Source organism: Salvelinus alpinus, chromosome 12 (assembly GCF_045679555.1).
Source record: "Salvelinus alpinus chromosome 12, SLU_Salpinus.1, whole genome shotgun sequence".
NCBI classification, from domain to species: domain Eukaryota; kingdom Metazoa; phylum Chordata; class Actinopteri; order Salmoniformes; family Salmonidae; genus Salvelinus; species Salvelinus alpinus.
Genome location: NC_092097.1, coordinates 47,995,915 through 48,007,860, shown reverse-complemented (window position 1 = coordinate 48,007,860; position 11,946 = coordinate 47,995,915).

Here is an 11,946-nt window from a genome sequence, read left to right as displayed (position 1 = left end):
GCATTTAAATACATTTCAATCTCTACAAAAATGACTAACCAACATGATACACTATCGCTCATGTGATGACTCCATCTACATCCATCCTGAGTGACACAGTGGTCTAAGGCACTGCATCTCAGCGCTAGAGGTATCACTACAGACACCCTGGTATGAATCCAGGATGTATCGTGATTGGGAGTCCCATAGGCGGCACACAATTGGCCCAGCGTCGTGCCTGTGTAATCTGTCATTGTAAATAAGAATTTGTTCTTCATTGACTTGCCTAGTTAAATAAAGGTAACATTTAAAAATGCACTACATTTTTTCATTATTAATTAAGCTGGAGGCACTAACTTTAGTAATTAATAAAATATTTTGAGATGGGAAAACATGTTTTTTTATGATGTTGAACATGTGCTCTTTAAAATAAACTCAGCAAAAAAAGAAACATCCTCTCACTGTCAACTGCGTTTATTTTCAGCAAACTTAACATGTGTAAATATTTGTATGAACATAACAAGATTCAACAACTGAGACATAAACTGAACAAGTTCCACAGACATGTGACTAACAGAAATGGAATAATGCGTCCCTGAACAAAGGGGGGCTCAAAATCAAAAGTAACAGTCAGTATCTGGTGTGGCCACCAGCTGCATTAAGTACTGCAGTGCATCTCCTCATAGACTGCACCAGATTTGCCAGTTATTGCTGTGAGATGTTACCCAAAGCACCTGCAAGTTCCCAGACATTTCTGGAGGGAATGGCCCTGATCCTCACGCTCCGATCCAACAGGTCCCAGACGTGCTCAATGGGATTGAGATCCGGGCTCTTCGCTGGCCATGGCAGATCACTGACATTCCTGTCTTGCAGGAAATCATACACAGAACGAGCTGTATGGCTGGTGGCATTGTCATGCTGGAGCGTCATGTCAGGATGAGCCTGCAGGAAGGGTACCACATGAGGGAGGAGGATGTCTTCCCTGTAATGCACAGCGTTGAGATTGCCTGCAATGACAACCAGCTCAGTCCGATGATGCTGTGACACACCGCCCCAGACCATGACGGACCCTCCACCTCCAAATCGATCCCGCTCCAGAGTACAGGCCTCGGTGTAACGCTCATTCCTTCGACGATAAACGCAAATCCGACCATCACCCCTGGTGAGACAAAACTGCAACTCGTCAGGAAAGGGCACTTTTTGCCAGTCCTGTCTGGTCCAGCGACGATGGGTTTGTGCCCATAGGCGACGTTGTTGCCGGTGATGTCTGGTGAGGACCTGCTTTACAACAGGCCTACAAGCCCCCAGTCCAGCCTCTCTCAGCCTAGAAGATCTAAGAATCTTCTGAAGTGCCAAACTATGTGGAATTAGGAACCACTTTGTCCACCCTGAAGACTAGATGTCATAGCCATGCATTTCTGGAATTGTCAGGCATTACATGCATTTGAGCAAAGATGCAAGTGTATGTACATGTATATCGAAATGTATAGTTTTTTTCCGTATGGGTCTATCTGGAAGACTTGTGTGCAATTGTGGGTAAAATGTGTATTTAGGATGGATGCCCGAGTTTGTGTACTTTAAGCCATGTATTTCTCTGTTGTCTTTATCTCTGCCGCCCACCCCACCACTTTCACATAGCAGCAAAGAAAATTCACTCCTGCATCTGTACATAGTTGTGGAGATACATTGAGGACAAGAGTTCAGATTGGGATGGTGTTATCTTTTGTGATAACAGCTAATTAGTAAAGCCATAGTATTTGATTTGAGTCCAGCCATGAGACTACATTTAAGTATAGGAAACATGTTCTGGGTAGGAATAAAAGGAAGTGAGTGATATTTTGTTTTAGGATATTTTCCAAGTGTTAAGTGGCTGATGTTTTAGATTTGGATACTTGACTGAAGGGAAGAAAATAACATGTTCTGTGTCGGGAAAAAAGAGTCGATAGCAGCCTATTTCACTTTTCACTTTTTTTTTATTATTATAGAGATTTAAAATAAAAGAAGCATTGTGACACAAAATGATGTCACTGGCAAGGAAAGAAAGAACCAGCAGAAAAAAAAGATGAAACCAAAGCAATCCTCATCATCATCAAACCTAAAAGTTAAACAATACAATTTTAATAAAAATGCACAACCATTGTAAGAAGCAAAAAATGTACTCTTGTTCTTTCATAAATAGCAAACCTGTCAAATAGCTGATGGGCAACTTAAAAAAAAAGATGTTGACAACAATTACAAATTAAAAATAACGGCTTTACAAATTAAATAACTACAATTGTCAGCCTTATATATAACTTGAATGTTATTATATTTCCATTACAACAAAAAAATGTAATTATGCTACAGTGAAAGTAAGACCCTCTTTCTCATCAAATACATTCATATTTATCACAGAACTGAAAGATGAGAGAGACACAACAGGAACACCTAAGAAGATGGTGGAAAGCTTGAAACCCACTACGATGTTTCTGTCAAGTATTCATTCACATATAGTTCGTTTTTTAGATCCCTCTTCATGTTGAGTGGGTGAATGTTGACAATTTACATGAAAAATCGAATCAACAAAGGATTTTTGAGGCAACATGAGTGTTCAGCATGTGTCTGTCTCGCTTTTCCTCATTCCCATTTTCTCTCTCTCTCTCTCTCTCTCTCGCTTTTCCTCATTCCCATGTTCTCTCTCTCTCTCTCTCTCTCTCTCTCTCTCTCTCTCTCTCTCTCTCTCTCTCTCTCTCTCTCTCTCTCTCTCTCTCTCTCTCTCTCTCTCTCTCTCAATTCAATTCAATTCAAGGGGCTTTATTGGCATGGGAAACATGTGTTAACATTGCCAAAGCAAGTGAGGTAGGTAATATACAAAAGTCAAATAAACAATAAAAATGAACAGTAAACATTACACATACAGAAGTTTCAAAACAATAAAGACATTACAAATGTCATATTATATATATGCAGTGTTGTAACAATGTACAAATGGTTAAAGCACACAAGTTAAAATAAATAAACATAAATATGGGTTGTATTTACAGTGGTGTTTGTTCTTCACTGGTTGCCCTTTTCTTGTGGCAACAGGTCACAAATCTTGCTGCTGTGATGGCACACTGTGGAATTTCACCCAGTAGATATGGGAGTTTATCAAAATTGGATTTGTTTTCGAATTCTTTGTGGATCTGTGTAATCTGAGGGAAATATGTCTCTCTAATATGGTCATACATTGGGCAGGAGGTTAGGAAGTGCAGCTCAGTTTCCACCTCATTTTGTGGGCAGTGTGCACATAGCCTGTCTTCTCTTGAGAGCCATGTCTGCCTACGGCGGCCTTTCTCAATAGCAAGGCTATGCTCACTGAGTCTGTACATAGTCAAAGCTTTCCTTAAGTTTGGGTCAGTCACAGTGGTCAGGTATTCTGCCACTGTGTACTCTCTGTTTAGGGCCAAATAGCATTCTAGTTTGCTCTGTTTTTTTGTTAATTCTTTCCAATGTGTCAAGTAATTATCTTTTTGTTTTCTCATGATTTGGTTGGGTCTAATTGTGCTGTTGTCCTGGGGCTCTGTGGGGTGTGTTTGTGTTTGTGAACAGAGCCCTAGGACCAGCTTGCTTAGGGGACTCTTCTCCAGGTTCATCTCTCTGTAGGTGATGGCTTTGTTATGGAAGGTTTGGGAATCGCTTCCTTTTAGGTGGTTGTAGAATTTAACGGCTCTTTTCTGGATTTTGATAATTAGTGGGTATCGGCCTAATTCTGCTCTGCATGCATTATTTGGTGTTCTACGTTGTACACGGAGGATATTTTTGCAGAATTCTGCATGCAGAGTCTCAATTTGGTGTTTGTCCCATTTTGTGAAATCTTGGTTGGTGAGCGGACCCCAGACCTCACAACCATAAAGGGCAATGGGCTCTATGACTGATTCAAGTATTTTTAGCCAGATCCTAATTGGTATGTTGAAATTTATGTTCCTTTTGATGGCATAGAAGGCCCTTCTTGCCTTGTCTCTCAGATCGTTCACAGCTTTGTGGAAGTTACCTGTGGTGCTGATGTTTAGGCCGAGGTATGTATAGTTTTTTGTGTGCTCTAGGGCAACGGTGTCTAGATGGAATTTGTGGTCCTGGTGACTGGACCTTTTTTGGAACAACATTATCTCTCTCTCTCTCTCTCTCTCTCTCACTTCTACTCTCTCTCTCTCTCTCTCTCTCTCTCTCTCTCTCTCTCTCTCTCTTGCTTCTACTCTCTCTCTCTCTCTCTCTCTCTCTTGCTTCTACTCTCTCTCTCTCTCTCTCTCTCTCTTGCTTCTACTCTCTCTCTCTCTCTCGCTCTGTCTTGCTTCTACTCTCTCTCTCTCTCTCTCTCTCTCTCTCTCTCTCTCTCTCTCTCTCTCTCTCTCTCTCTCTCTCTCTCTCTCTCTCTCTCTCTCTCTCTCTCTCTCTCTCTCTCTCTCTCTCTCTCTCTCTCTCTCTCTGCATGCTGGGAGTGTTTGGTGCATGCTGGGAATTGAATGATTGATTGAGTGAGTGCGTGTGTTGTGTAGAGTAAGATATTCAGAACTTTCCTTCGGTTTTTTCTTTCTTGGTGGCATTCTTTGGTTTCTTCTGTGCATGATTAAGATTATTATATATTTTTTTTTTGTTGTGTGGTAGAATTAAGTATTTAGGTTTTTTCGTATCGAAATTACCTTGATTTTGGCGGGGATGGCTTCCAGAATTGGAATGCCGTCCCTGTCACTTCGGCACGGCTTTAGGTGTGTCACTGAAGCTACTGTCACGGTGGAGGAGTTTCTGGTCGCCGTAGGAGAGAAGGTAGGATACGATAATGTTGCGTATGCGTCACGGATGAATAAAGCGGTGGTGGTATTTCTTAAGGAAGAGCGCCTTGTTGATCGTATGGTTGAGCAGGGCGTACTTCTTAAGGGAATGTTTATTCAAGTTACCCCGCTTTTTTCTCCGTCAACAAGGGTAACGATTTCAAATGTACCACCGTTTATTCCAAATGAGCTATTGGAGCGCGAGTTATTGCGCTTTGGGAAGTTTGCAAGCTCAATTAAGGTTGTTCCGTTGGGTTGCAAACACCCGGCGTTGAAACAGGTTATGTCGTTTCGGCGACAGGTGTTTATGTTTTTGGACTCACCGGAGCAGACTTTAGAGATATCGTTTAAAGTCAAGTATGACAATAGAATGTATATGGCGTATGCTAGTACGGGTAGTCAACGGTGTTTTGAGTGTGGGGATGTTGGCCATAAGCGACATGCTTGCCCGAAAAGGGAGAAGGCAGAGGGAGGGGCGCAGGTGGTCATCGTAACGCCTGGGCCCACTGATGTAGGGAGAGGTGGGCTGACAGTGGTTGAGCAGCCACAAGCACCTGTTGCCGAGGAACAAGTTATCCGTGTTGAAGAGCCAGTTCCTCAGACTGGTGAGGAGGTGCCCAGTACGAGTACTGGGGCACAGGAGGGGGTTCATATGGAGTTAATCTCAAAGGTAGTGGAGGAGATGCCCACTACGAGTAATGGAGTACAGGAGGGGGTTCATGTGGAGCTAATCTCACAGGTAGTGGAGGAGATGCCCACTACGAGTAATGGAGTACAGGAGGGGGTTCATGTGGAGCTAGACTCCAAGGGAGTGGAGGAGATGCCCACTACGAGTAATGGAGTACAGGAGGGGTTTCATGTGGAGTTAGGCTCCCAGGTAGTAGAGGAAATGCCCACTACGAATAATGGGGTACAGGAGGGGGTTCATGTGGAGTTGGGCTCTCATGTAGTGGAGGAGATGCCCACCACGGGTAATGGGGTTCAGGTGGGGCTAGTCTCCCAGGTAGTGGAGGAGATGCCTGGTACGAGTGATGGGGTGCAAGTGGGGAGTGTTGAAAGGGATGTGGTAGAGGGGAGTCAGTGGTCTGTGGCCTCAGCTGAGGAGGATCAGGAGAAGGATATGGATATCTCTTCTGATATGACAGCAGCTGGTGAGGACTCAATTTATGATCTAGAGGAGGTAAATGGGTTTCTGGATCAGACTTTTGGGAAATCTGTAAAATTGGCAGAATATTTTGATGTTGATAAGTTTGTGAGGTCAGCTGTGATGTTACAGAAGACGGTGGGGTTAGACCAGTTGAGTGAGAAGAAGCGGTTTCGCTTGAGGAAATTTGTTACTGCTGTTACAGCAGCAAAAGGTGGTGGGAAACGTGGTCAGGTTAATAAGAAAAGATTTAAATAATGATGATGATCATGCTTCATAGGGTGTCTTTTTTCTCTTTGGTTTCTCTGTGGTATCTTCTGCTTTTCCTTTCTCTTTTCTACATGGAGGTACTAAGGGTAGGCTCTCTCAATATTAATGGGGGAAGGGACAGAAATAAGAGGGCTTGGGTTTTAGAAGAAATAAAACAGAAAAGGCTTAATGTAGTTTTCCTACAGGAGACACATAGTGATGAGGATAATGAGGTTGACTGGGGAATGTGGTGGGAGGGGCAGCATATACTCAGTCATGGTACTAATTTCAGTGCTGGGGTGGCCATCTTGTTTTCCTCAGGTTTAGGGGTGACTGTGATATCTACAACAGAGATTGTCAAGGGTCGGGTTTTATTGGTCAAGGTGGATGTTATGGGGTTTTTGTTTGTTTTTTTGAATGTTTATGCTCCTAATGAGGGTACCGAGCGTCTTGTTGTGTTTGATAAAATAAAAGAAACCTTAAGACAGTGTGACCAAGAGGGGTGTATGGTTGTAGGGGGGGACTGGAACTGTACTGTGGATTTTACTGTTGATCGCAACGCTGAAGAACCTCACCTGCGGTCAGCCACTTTCCTGTCTGGCTTACTAACTGAGTTAGAGCTTTCTGATGTGTGGAGAGTAAGGAATGCAAAAGTTAGGCAATACACATGGTTGAAAGTGAATGAAGGTCGTGTCAGTGCAGCAAGGTTAGATAGGTTGTACGTATCTGATCAATACTGTAGTAGGGTTGGAAGGTGTGCCATTACTCCTGTGGGTTTCTCTGATCATCACATTATAACTGTTGATATTCACTTGTCCTGTCCACGAAGGTCATCACCTTACTGGTATTTTAATGTTAAATTGTTACATGATGTCAAGTTTTGTGAAAGGTTTTTGTTGTTTTGGGAAAAATGGAGGGTTACAAAAGGGAATTTTGAGTCCTTGAGACAATGGTGGGATGTTGGGAAGGCCCAAATACGAGTATTTTGTCAACAGTATACTGCTTTGTCTCAAATTGAAGTTAAAGAGACTATCAATGCCCTTGAACAGGACATCAAATCAATTGAATTGAAGCTGCTCACTCAGAATGACCCTGGACTAGTAATGAACTTACAGGACAAGAGACATGAACTGAGGTCGTTTCTGCATGAAAGAGTGAAAGGTGCCTTGATTAGGTCTCGTTTCGCTTCCCTCAAGGACATGGATGCTCCTAGTGCTTTTTTCTTTAACCTTGGACAGTCGAAATTACAACGTAAACAGATGGTCTGCCTTCGTCTCCCTGATGGGAAGGTGACCACGGATGACAGTGAAATGCGTCAACATGCCGTGGATTTCTACTCTGCCCTCTATAAGGCGGAGGTTTGTGACTCTCTGTGTACTGAACAGTTGTTACATGGTCTTCCTAAATTGGGACCTGAACAGAGAGTCGCATTGGACTCTGACATTACACTGCAAGAGCTGTCCACAGCAGTTATGCAGCTCTCAACAGGCCGAGCCCCTGGCATTGATGGTTTACCATCTGAGTTCTATAAGCACTTTTGGGGGTCTATTGGGGAGGATTTTTATGAAGTGGTGTGTGAATCTTTTCATGAGGGTTCTCTTCCTGTATCCTGTCAACGTGCGGTGCTTTCACTGTTGCCAAAAAAGGGGGATTTGGCTCTCATAAAAAATTGGAGACCTGTTGCTTTGCTGTGTGCAGAATATAAAATAGTTTCAAAATGTCTTTCAAACAGGTTGAAAGAGTATCTGGGATTGTTGGTCCACAAGGACCAGTCCTACTGTGTACCTGATCGCTCAATTGTTGACAACTTGTTTCTGATAAGAGATGTTCTAGACATTTGTAAACTGTCTGATGTAAATGTGGGTTTACTTTCTTTGGATCAGGAGAAGGCTTTTGACCGAGTGGACCACCAGTATTTGTTCAAAACGATGAAAGCCTTTGGGTTTGGGGATGTTTTTTTGTCTTGGATGAATTTACTGTATGCTGGGGCCTCGTGTATGGTGAAGGTGGGGGGTGGTTTGAGTTGCCCCATCCCTGTCCAAAGGGGTATCAGGCAGGGATGCCCAATTTCAGGGCAGTTATATAGTCTGGCGATTGAACCAATGCTTTGTTTTTTAAGAGCGAAGCTTACTGGTTTCTCTGTGCCAGGTGTAATGAAGGGTCCCACGATAGCACTGTCTGCGTATGCAGATGATGTGACAGTTTTTATTACAGGGGCTGAGGATGTTAAGGTTCTCTCAGACGCTTTAATGGTGTATGAGGGTGCCTCCTCAGCTAGAGTCAATTGGGGAAAGAGTGAAGCGCTGTGGGCAGGTCAGCTTCAGATAGGGTCCGCTCCACGGTTACCAGGGGGGCTTCAGTGGGGCAGAGATGGGATGAAGACATTGGGTGTTTTTCTAGGCTCTGATGTCTTTCAGAAAAAGAACTGGGAGGGTGTAGTGGAGAAAGTGTGTGCCAGACTGTCAAGATGGAAATGGGTGCTACCCCAGTTGTCTTATAGGGGAAGGGTACTGGTAATTAATAATCTTGCTGCCTCTACCCTGTGGCACAGACTAATGATTTTGCAGCCACCAAAGGGTCTGATACAAGAGCTTCAGAGGACCCTTGTCAATTTCTTCTGGTCTGGACAACACTGGATCAAAGCTGCAGCTTTGTACCTGCCACTGCACGAGGGGGGGCAAGGCCTGGTGGACATTTCCTCTAGGATCATGGCTTTCCGGCTTCAAGCAGCCCAGAGACTGTTGTACAGTGACGGTTCTAGCTGGGTCGACACAGCCTACGCACTGATGAGGAGAGCAGGCTGTTTGGGCTTAGACAAGCACCTTTTCCTCTTAAAGCTGGAGGGGGGTGAGTTGAATGGCCTGACTCCATTCTATGAGTCTGTTATGCAGGCTTGGAGGATTCTGGTCAAGTCCCGTAAGGCCGGCACGCTACCAGGGATGTGGCTTTTTGAAGAGCCTCTTTTTTATAACACTGCCATCCAGTCCAGTGCTCTGGGTTCAGCCAGCCTGCGTTCATGCCTGTTAGGTGTCGGGTGCACCAAGCTGGGTCATCTGATGCAGAGCAGGAGCAGATCGTTGGAGGAGCTGGGAGAAAGAGCGGGGATCCGATCATCTCGCCTACTGAGGAAGGTCGTCGCTGAGGTCTGTGACTCCTTGCCAGTTCTTCATCGTCAGTATGTGACTGACATTTCCAATTCTGATCGGTGGAAGGAGGGTCTGGATTATGTGTTCCCTGCACTGATTGTTAGTGCTGCGGTGGGGGCATTTGAGGAGGACGTGGGGATGCTGCTTTCCTTCGATACCCCGGAGCTGGGGGATTTCAAGGAGGTGGGAAAGAAGGCCATGTACAGAATATGTGTAAAGGTGTCCCATGCCTCTTCCCTGGAAGGGGTAAAATCGACGAGGTGGGCGGGTGTGCTTGGTCCAGGTGCTTCCCCAAAAGGCTGTTGGCGATCATTATACAAACTGCCGATTGATAAGAGGACAGCTGACCTCCAATGGAGGATCATACATGGAGCTATAGCCACCAACATGCATCTGGTACACCTGGACCCTACTGTTGGGGAAGGGTGTCCATTCTGTGCAGAGTCTGAAACTCTGGCACACCTGTTTTTACTGTGTCCCAGGTTGGTCGGGATGATTGACCTGATCACTGACTGGTTCTCAACGTTGGGAGAGGTTTTCTCTTCCCAACTGTATATATTTGGGCCAAAGTACAGGTTCAGTCAAAAGGGTGTCGTTGTGTTGCTTAATTTTGTGTTAGGGGCAGCAAAATTAGCGATATGGAAGACCCGAAAGAACAGTATTCGGGGACAAGGGTCTGTGGATGTGGTGGGAATGCTGGAGGGAATGGTGGCAGCGAGACTAAGGGTTGAGTTTGCCTATTATAAACTTGTCAACAATATTGATCTGTTTTTGAGTATATGGGGTATTCAGAGGCTGTTGTGTTTAGTTACTGTGGAGGAGGAGTTGGAGTTGTGTTTTTAATTGATGTGTAACTGTGGTTTTGTATGAGTATTTATTGTGTGGTGGGCTCCCAGACCCAATAAAGATTATTTCAAACTCTCTCTCTCTCTCTCTCTCTCTCTCTCTCTCTCTCTCTCTCTCTCTCTCTCTCTCTCTCTCTCTCTCTCTTGCTTCTACTCTCTCTCTCTCTCTCTCTCTCTCTTGCTTCTACTCTCTCTCTCTCTCTCGCTCTGTCTTGCTTCTACTCCCTCTCTCTCTCTCTCTCTCTCTCTCTCTCTCTCTCTCTCTCTCTCTCTCTCTCTCTCTCTCTCTCTCTCGCTTCTACTCTCTCTCTCTCTCTCTCTCTCTCTCTCTCTCTCTCTCTCTCTCTCTCTCTCTCTCTCTCTCTCTCTCTCTCTCTCTCTCTCTCTCGCTTCTACTCTCTCTCTCTCTCTCTCTCTCTCTCTCTCTCTCTCTCTCTCTCTCTTGCTTCTACTCTCTCTCTCTCTCTCTCTCTCTCTTGCTTCTACTCTCTCTCTCTCTCTCTCTCTCTTGCTTCTACTCTCTCTCTCTCTCGCTCTGTCTTGCTTCTACTCCCTCTCTCTCTCTCTCTCTCTCTCTCTCTCTCTCTCTCTCTCTCTCTCTCTCTCTCTCTCTCTCTCTCTCTCTCTCTCTCTCTCTCTCTCTCTCTTGCTTCTACTCTCTCTCTCTCTCTCTCTCTCTCTTGCTTCTACTCTCTCTCTCTCTCTCTCGCTCTGTCTTGCTTCTACTCCCTCTCTCTCTCTCTCTCTCTCTCTCTCTCTCTCTCTCTCTCTCTCTCTCTCTCTCTCTCTCTCTCTCTCTCAATTCAATTCAATTCAATTCAATTCAATTCAAGGGGCTTTATTGGCATGGGAAACATGTGTTAACATTGCCAAAGCAAGTGAGGTAGGTAATATACAAAAGTCAAATAAACAATAAAAATGAACAGTAAACATTACACATACAGAAGTTTCAAAACAATAAAGACATTACAAATGTCATATTATATATATGCAGTGTTGTAACAATGTACAAATGGATAAAGCACACAAGTTAAAATAAATAAATAAATACTAAATAAATAAATACTCTCTCTCTCTCTCTCTCTCTCTCTCTCTCTCTCGCTTCTACTCTCTCTCTCTCTCTCTCTCTCTCTCTCTCTCTCTCTCTCTCTCTCTCTCTCTCTCTCTCTCTCTCTCTCTCTCTCTCTCTCTCTCTCTCTCTCAATTCAATTCAATTCAATTCAAGGGGCTTTATTGGCATGGGAAACATGTGTTAACATTGCCAAAGCAAGTGAGGTAGATATTATACAAAAGTGAAATAAACAATACAAATTAACAGTAAACATTACACATACAGAAGTTTCAAAACAATAAAGACATTACAAATGTTATATTATATATATACAGTGTTGTAACAATGTACAAATGGATAAAGCACACAAGTTAAAATAAATAAGCATAAATATGGGTTGTATTTACAATGGTGTTTGTTCTTCACTGGTTGCCCTTTTCTTGTGGCAACAGGTCACAAATCTTGCTGCTGTGATGGCACACTGTGGAATTTCTCCCAGTAGATATGGGAGTTTATCAAAATTGGATTTGTTTTCAAATTCTTTGTGGATCTGTGTAATCTGAGGGAAATATGTCTCTCTAATATGGTCATACATTGGGCAGGAGGTTAGGAAGTGCAGCTCAGTTTCCACCTCATTTTGTGGGCAGTGTGCACATAGCCTGTCTTCTCTTGAGAGCCATGTCTGCCTACGGCGGCCTTTCTCAATAGCAAGGCTATGCTCACTGAGTCTGTACATAGTCAAAGC